Raw genomic sequence first — 7,124 nt, 5'->3', positions numbered from 1 at the left:
AAGAAGGAATATATAAAACCGAAATGTCGACTTTCTGAAACGTTTGTTCATTTATGCACTCAATACTTGGTCGGGGCTCCTATTGCACAAAATACGGTCACTGTTAATTACTGTGGCACTGCTGAGGTGTTAGGGAAGCCCAGGTTGCTTTGATAGCGACCTTCTGCTCGTCTGTATTGTCCTCTTGACATGACGCCATAGATTCTCTCTGGGGTTCAGGTTAGGCCAGTTGGCTGGCCCAGCAAGCACAGTAACACCATGGTCAGCAAACCAGTTACGAGTAGTTTGGGCAGTGTGGGCAGGTGCCAAGTCCTGCTGGAAAAGGAATCAGCATCTCTATAAAGCTTGTCAGCAGACAGAAGCATGAAGTGCTCTCAAATCTCCTGGTAGACGACGGTGTTGACTTTGGACTTGGTAAAACACAGTGGACCGACACCAGCAGATGACATCACTGGACCTCAAGCAACTTGGATTCTGTGCCCCTCCACTCTTCCTCCAGATATACTTTCATCTGAAAAGAGAACTTCTGAGGACTCCTTTGAGCGGTGACCTTGTGTGGGTCACCCTCCCTGCAGAGGGTGTTAATGAGTGTCTTCTGGACAACTGTTCAGTCAGCAGTCTTCCCCATGATGTGGTGGTGTGCACTGAACCAGACTGAGAAAACAAAGGCTCAGGAAACCTTTGCAGGCGTTTCTAGTTAATGAGCTGATTAGAGCTCTTCTCAGGACTGTGCGACTCCAGAACATATACAATTATCAGTTTCTGAAATAACTGACAAGAAGTAGCATATTCTCATTTTTTTTAGATACAACTGTAGAAATAAACTGAGTAGAAAAGATAATGAACTGTTTGTAGTCATTTGACAACTACAAAAGAAAATGGTGATTGTGGTTAGTTGTTAAGGTGATTACATACATGAGTGTGACGAGATTTCACGATCAGCAGATGGATTTAATATCGGTTTAGCTGTTGCTAAAATCACATATCTGTTATTATAAATCCTGTGGTTAGTTCATTTTCTTTCACACCACGAACAAACCGCACCAGAGTCCATTTGGAAGCAGATCATGACCCATCTTTTCGAGCGGTCTCAGTTCAGTTGCTTGGTCCGTAACAGGGTTCGATTGACAGCTGTCACACCAGCCTAAACAATCCGTACTGACAGCGCAAATGGACCTGAGTTCGTTTTAACTGAATCAAACAGGGTCGGTGTGAAAGCACCAGTGGTGGCTACTGGTCTTTCAAACAGGGGAAGCTCACTTTAAGTTTACATCATAAAATGTGTCATACAGTAGCGAGGCAGTAACTTATAAAAGGAACATTTAATCGAAGCTGTTTTTCAACCACACACCTTAGAGATTTTCAGATGGGTTTAAAAACCTGAACTATACTGTACAAACGGTGAAGGAACGTTTGAATAAGGAACTCATCCTCCTTGAAAACAACCTGCTCAATAGTGCATATTTGACCATTTCTTCTATGGAATTTTAGGGCAAGTTCAGCCTCCCTTGTTGTCTCAGAGCAATCGCCCCTGGCTGATGGGGAGGTCAGTGTCGCCCTGGTTCCCTCGTCAAAAAGAAAGCAAGATCAGAGTCTACTTCAATACAGAAAAAGTCTGCCGTGACTTGAAACACGAAACACAACATGATTATCATGTAACTGAAACCACAGTCTCACTATCACACTCGTACTGTCGTCCTCCGCTTATCCGGGGGCAGCAGCCTCAGCAAAGAAGCCCAGACAGTCCTCTCCCCAGCCACTTCCGTTAGCTCTTCCGAGGGAACCCCGAGGCGTTCCCAGGCCAGCCGGGCAATGTAATCCCTCCAGTGTGTCCTGGGGCGGCCCCGAGGTCTCCTCCCTGGTTGGACATGCCCGAAACACCTCCCAAGGGAGGCGTCCGGAAGGCATCCTTACCAGATGCCCGAACCACCTCAACTGGCTCCTCTCGATGTGGAGGAGCAGCAGCTCTACTCCGAGTCCCTCCCGGATGTCCGAGCTCCTCACCCTATCTCTAAGGCTGAGCCCAGCCACCCTGCGGAGGAAACTCATTTCGGCCGCTTGTACTCGCGATCTCGTCCTTTCGGTCACTACCCAGAGCTCGTGACCATAGGTGAGGGTTGGTACGTAGATCGACCGGTAAATCGAGAGCTTCGCTTTCTGGCTGAGCTACCTCTTCACCACAACGGACCGGTTAAGCATCACTGCTGACGCCGCCCCAATCCGCCTGTCAATCTCCCGCTCCATCCTACCCTCACTCGTGAACAAGATCCCGAGATACTTGAACTCCTCCACCTGAGGCAGGACCTCCCCCCCGACCTGGAGTGGGCAATCCACCCTTTTCCGGCTAAGGACCATGGCCTCAGACTTGGAGGTGCTGATTCTCATCCCAGTCTCACTATCTAAAGCCTAAAATCCACATGTAAGACACAGGATGTGAAACATGATCCTGCATTTTATTCACCCACCATCCACCGTTAAAAATACACTGCTTCTTTTTTTTTTTTTAGAGTAGAGTAACAAATAAAGACCCTGTCAATCATCACAGGAGCTTTTGTGCTGCCCAGCGAGCCTTTTCCCCGCCACAGTCATGTATCCTGATATTCTGCCTCTTTGTCCTGCAGAGGGCAACAATAATGAACATTAATGCACACGCACACATGGAAATAAAGAGAGAGAATACAGCTCATGTAACCTGGTTTCTCTTCATGTGACTCATTTCTTTGTCAACCTCCTTTCTGCTTTTGGATCCATTCAGCAGCTTCAAACATACAGAATATGATTCTCCTAAAATAGATAATTATTCACAGTTACAATGCTCGTCTGTGCTATAAAGGAAATTACCTCCATATAAAAGGATGAAACTGTGTTCTCTGTGCTTCTGAGAGGAAATGATGAAGCTTAGGAGTGTGTGCTTTAAAAAAGATTTAAATAAACAGAACAATTAAATCTTTCAAAAAGCAAAATTAAAGAAGCTCCTGGAGTTTTAGCAGCATTTCTGTCATTACGATACATTAAAGGCAGTTTTAACATGATAACATGATGACTTTCTGTCATTATGTTTGTACAGGGATGAAAAGAATCTTACTATATACTGACGAAAACTCTGTGTGTGTGTCTGTTCCACGTTTTTCTCCTCACTGACTTGGTCAATCCATGTGAAATTTGGCACAGTGGTAGAGGATCATGGGAGGATGCCAATGAAGCAATATTACATCAATTGGCCAAAGGGGGGCGCTATAGCAACCGATTGTAATGTCAAACTTTGAATGGGCATATCTCATGCCCCGTATGTCGTAGAGACATGAAACTTTGCACAGAGATGCCTCTCCTCATGAGGAACACATTTGCCTCAAGAACCCATAACTTCCGCTTATATAGATTTTCCGCCATTTTGAATTTTTTGAAAAACACTTCAAATGGATCTCTTCCTAGGAAGTTTGAGCGATCTGCATGAAACTGGGTGAACATAATCTAGGGACCAATATCTAAAGTTCCCTCTTGGCAAAAGTTGGAAAACTTACTAAAACTGAGCTTCTATAAGGCAATGAATATTGCGGAGGGCGTGGCTCATCACATAAAGGTGTATAACATCTCAAGGGTTTCACCCATCACCACGCAACTTTGTAGGCATATGACCACACATAATCTGAGGGGACCCCTCCATTATTGACCCCATCAAACAAAATGGGGGCGCTAGAGAGCTCATTTCTTATCTAGGCCTAACCGCCATATGGATTTTTACTAAACTTGGTAGATATGTAGAACAGGACGCCTCAAGGTGACTGGAGAAATTTAACTCTAATTGGCAACTGGGTGGCGCTATAACAACAGAAAAATGCTTCAAAATGGCTAAAATGCGACCGATCGCTGTGGCTCCCCCTGTGGACCAATGTTTTGTTTTCTTCTAATTTTTGCTATGACTAAGTCATGGTATGGTATGCTGTACTCAATGGGTATGGACTAGTTACTGTTATTTTAAAGATATTCTACTCAAGTAAAACTATAATCTCAAAATGTATTTAGGTAAAAGTTTCATTTCTAAAAGGAAAAGAGGGTGAGAGAGTGATTTAAACAGTAAATAAAATAAATAGTTTCACAGCTCATTCAAAACAGGAGTTGGAAAAGTTGTGAACAGACTCAAATTCAATTTGACAAATTTCAGACACATCAGGAGCAACTCATTCTTGGAACCCATCGGCTGTATTCGGCGTCTGACTTCCGGCAGACGGCGATACAGCCGATGGGGGCAGACCCCTGATTTTTTGGCATTCCAGTATGATTTGGGCGGAGGAGGCGAATTTCCGTTTCCGACTTCCGTTTATATATATAAGTAAATATGCTGAACCATTGCGATGGATTCATTGTTTGCAGTGACACCAATTATGTTTCGCCTCATTAGTTCACCGCACGGACCGTTTAACCTGGCAACAACTGCAGCCGGCTCAAACGTGATTGGTCAATATCACGCAGACTACAAACAGCCTACAACCAGAAACCAGGGCTCTTCCACTCTTCTCCGGAGGCAAGATCTGCGGGGTTTGCCTACAGACTGTCTGTAGAGTCTGTATATAGAGACTAGGAGCAACCTAACGACACAGGCCTCAAAGTTGTTCTTCAATGCAATGATTTTTTCCACACATGAACAATTGTCTGACCAGCTGGACTCAGACAGGTGAAACTACACTAAACCAGTAGACAGACTGAACAAACAGGTGTTAAAACATTGGATAAAAAGTTAAATTCATATTATACAACAGTTAGTTCCGGCCCTGCAATCTGATTGGTCGAGAGACGGTAAAACCGTGACGATATTGGAGTACAACATCACGGTTATTTCACTGTGTATGTATCACTCCGCCTCAGCTGATTGCAATCAACAATCAAATCAAAACTGACGGTTAGTGTCAGTTAGGTCAGCAGTTGCATTGTAGGCTAATTAATTCATCCACTGTCAAACAGCCAAAAATATGGATTTATTTCCTAAAATAAGTTTTGAATTGAACTATGAATGGTCATCAGAGGAAGATGAGGGAGAGGAGAAGCTGAATCCATCTGAGCACACATCCAGGTTTGTCAGTGTTTCATCAGCGGAGCTCAATGACTTGGAGAAAAGCAACATACTGTCAGATCAGAAGGCAGAGTCGGCTGTGCCTGTGAAGCGACAGTCCACCATGCAGTCACCAGAGACTTATTTCACCGGCTGCACAATTAATGGAAACGTGCAGATAAATGTGTATAAAGAGTAAGTGCCTGGCGCACCATGTCTGCGTTACATAGCAACGGTGACAGCGGAGTCCTGAGGGAACTATTTTTGTTGGCGGAAGACAAATAAAATGCTTAAATGATCTATTTTGTCCTCATTTTTCAACATTTCTTAATCAGCCTTGCTTATTTAACTGTTGAACTGTTGTATAAAAGCAATATCACACTCGAGCTCGTGATGTTGTACTGTGATATCGTCACGGCTGTGATTCGGTTGTAGGCACGAGGCCGCAGGCCGATGTTGTACTGTGACGATATCACAGTACAACATCACTCCCTCTCGTGTGATATTGCTTAATTATCATTGCAAAATTTTCACAAAATATGATTTTTTAAATTGGAAAAATATGATCAAATTTGCCAATATTTTCCTGGTGTATAAATTTCTTCATGGCCTGGCCCCCCCTCCACTCAATGAATTCATTAAACAAATCCAGAACTCATCTACCAGATCTACCTGCAGGGAAGGGAGGATGTAAAATACCACACAGAAAGAGCAGCTTTGGACAGTCAGCCTTTTGCAGATGAAAATGATCCTGTGTGGCTAAATCTGGCACATTTACAGGACTTAAGTGATGGTGTTCATTAGTGTGCACTGTCCCTTTCTAAATAAAATAACATAGAAGTAATTGCATGTAACGATTTTATATGATTATTAAACTAAAGAACACATTCAGGCTTCAAACAAAGCGCATTACCATGTCATCATATAAGCATCACACCACAGAGCTCTTACAGGAACAGTGTAGTGGCATCTAGTGGTGAGGACTGTAGATTGCAACCAGCTGAAACTTCTCCTGGTTAGAATTCCTTTGGTGTTCATTTGGTCTCTTCCTCTCCAAAAAAAAAAAAAACAGACCAGGTAATTTAAACTGGTAAAAACACCAAATAAAGCAGTTTCACGTAAAAAAAAAAGTGTTCTTTCCATCATAAATGGTTATGAAAAATTAGTACACTTTTTTTTTTTTTTTTCTTTAGGGTGGAGGGGGGGTGATACTAATTGTTGACTAACTGTGATAGACTGTGAATATGACAAGAAATGGTGTGAGACCAAGTTTGGCAACAGGTCAGTAGCCTACGTGCTCCGTTCTATTAAAACGGTGCGTTAGTTAAGGGGGTCGTTCGCCAGTGGGCTACAATGAGCACCGGGCCATCGAATCACAGCATCCGCAGTGAGAGGACACGGAATTGTGTACGCTTTTACGTACAGGTCGGTGGTGAAGTGGCGCACATGACTCGTGCTACGGACGGACGTACAGACGAGCCACGTATCTCGGTGCTGAAACAGGTAATACATCTGGCTACGTCTTTCCCACATCAAATATCCATGATCGCCTTGACCCGCGTGCGTAAAAGCGCAATAATACCCAATAATAATAATAATAATAATAATAATAATAATAATGATAAGTTACTGTGACCCTATGTGCCATGCCTTTTAATAAAATTACCAGAAGAGTTCGCTGAAAAACAGGTAAAGTCGCTGACATGCATGGGGAATACAGCTTCTTCAGGCTCGCCATAGCTCACTGTCAGGACTCAGGGACTAGAATTCGGGATGGCGGACCGTCGGAATGGTGATATTTTGGTGTGTCGGTCTGTAACGGTTGGTTAAATGGCCCGTTTGGTTGGTATTCGGATAAGTGGGGCTTTACTGGTATAATGCAATAGCACCACCCAGTGGTGAAACCCGTGTACACGTTTACACGAAAAAAAATGACCCACTCTAAATGTTTAGAGATTTTTGTACACGAACTCACCCCTACTATCTATCTCCATACATCTATTTATACAATGCAATTACCCCTCAAATACGACAACGATATTTAATGAAGGCAGGTTATTTTATTTTACAGTGCGAT

This window comes from Epinephelus moara, chromosome 9 (genome assembly GCF_006386435.1).
Source record: "Epinephelus moara isolate mb chromosome 9, YSFRI_EMoa_1.0, whole genome shotgun sequence".
NCBI classification, from domain to species: domain Eukaryota; kingdom Metazoa; phylum Chordata; class Actinopteri; order Perciformes; family Serranidae; genus Epinephelus; species Epinephelus moara.
The sequence above is the reverse complement of the archived record's forward strand: the minus strand, read 5'-3'. Positions refer to the sequence as shown.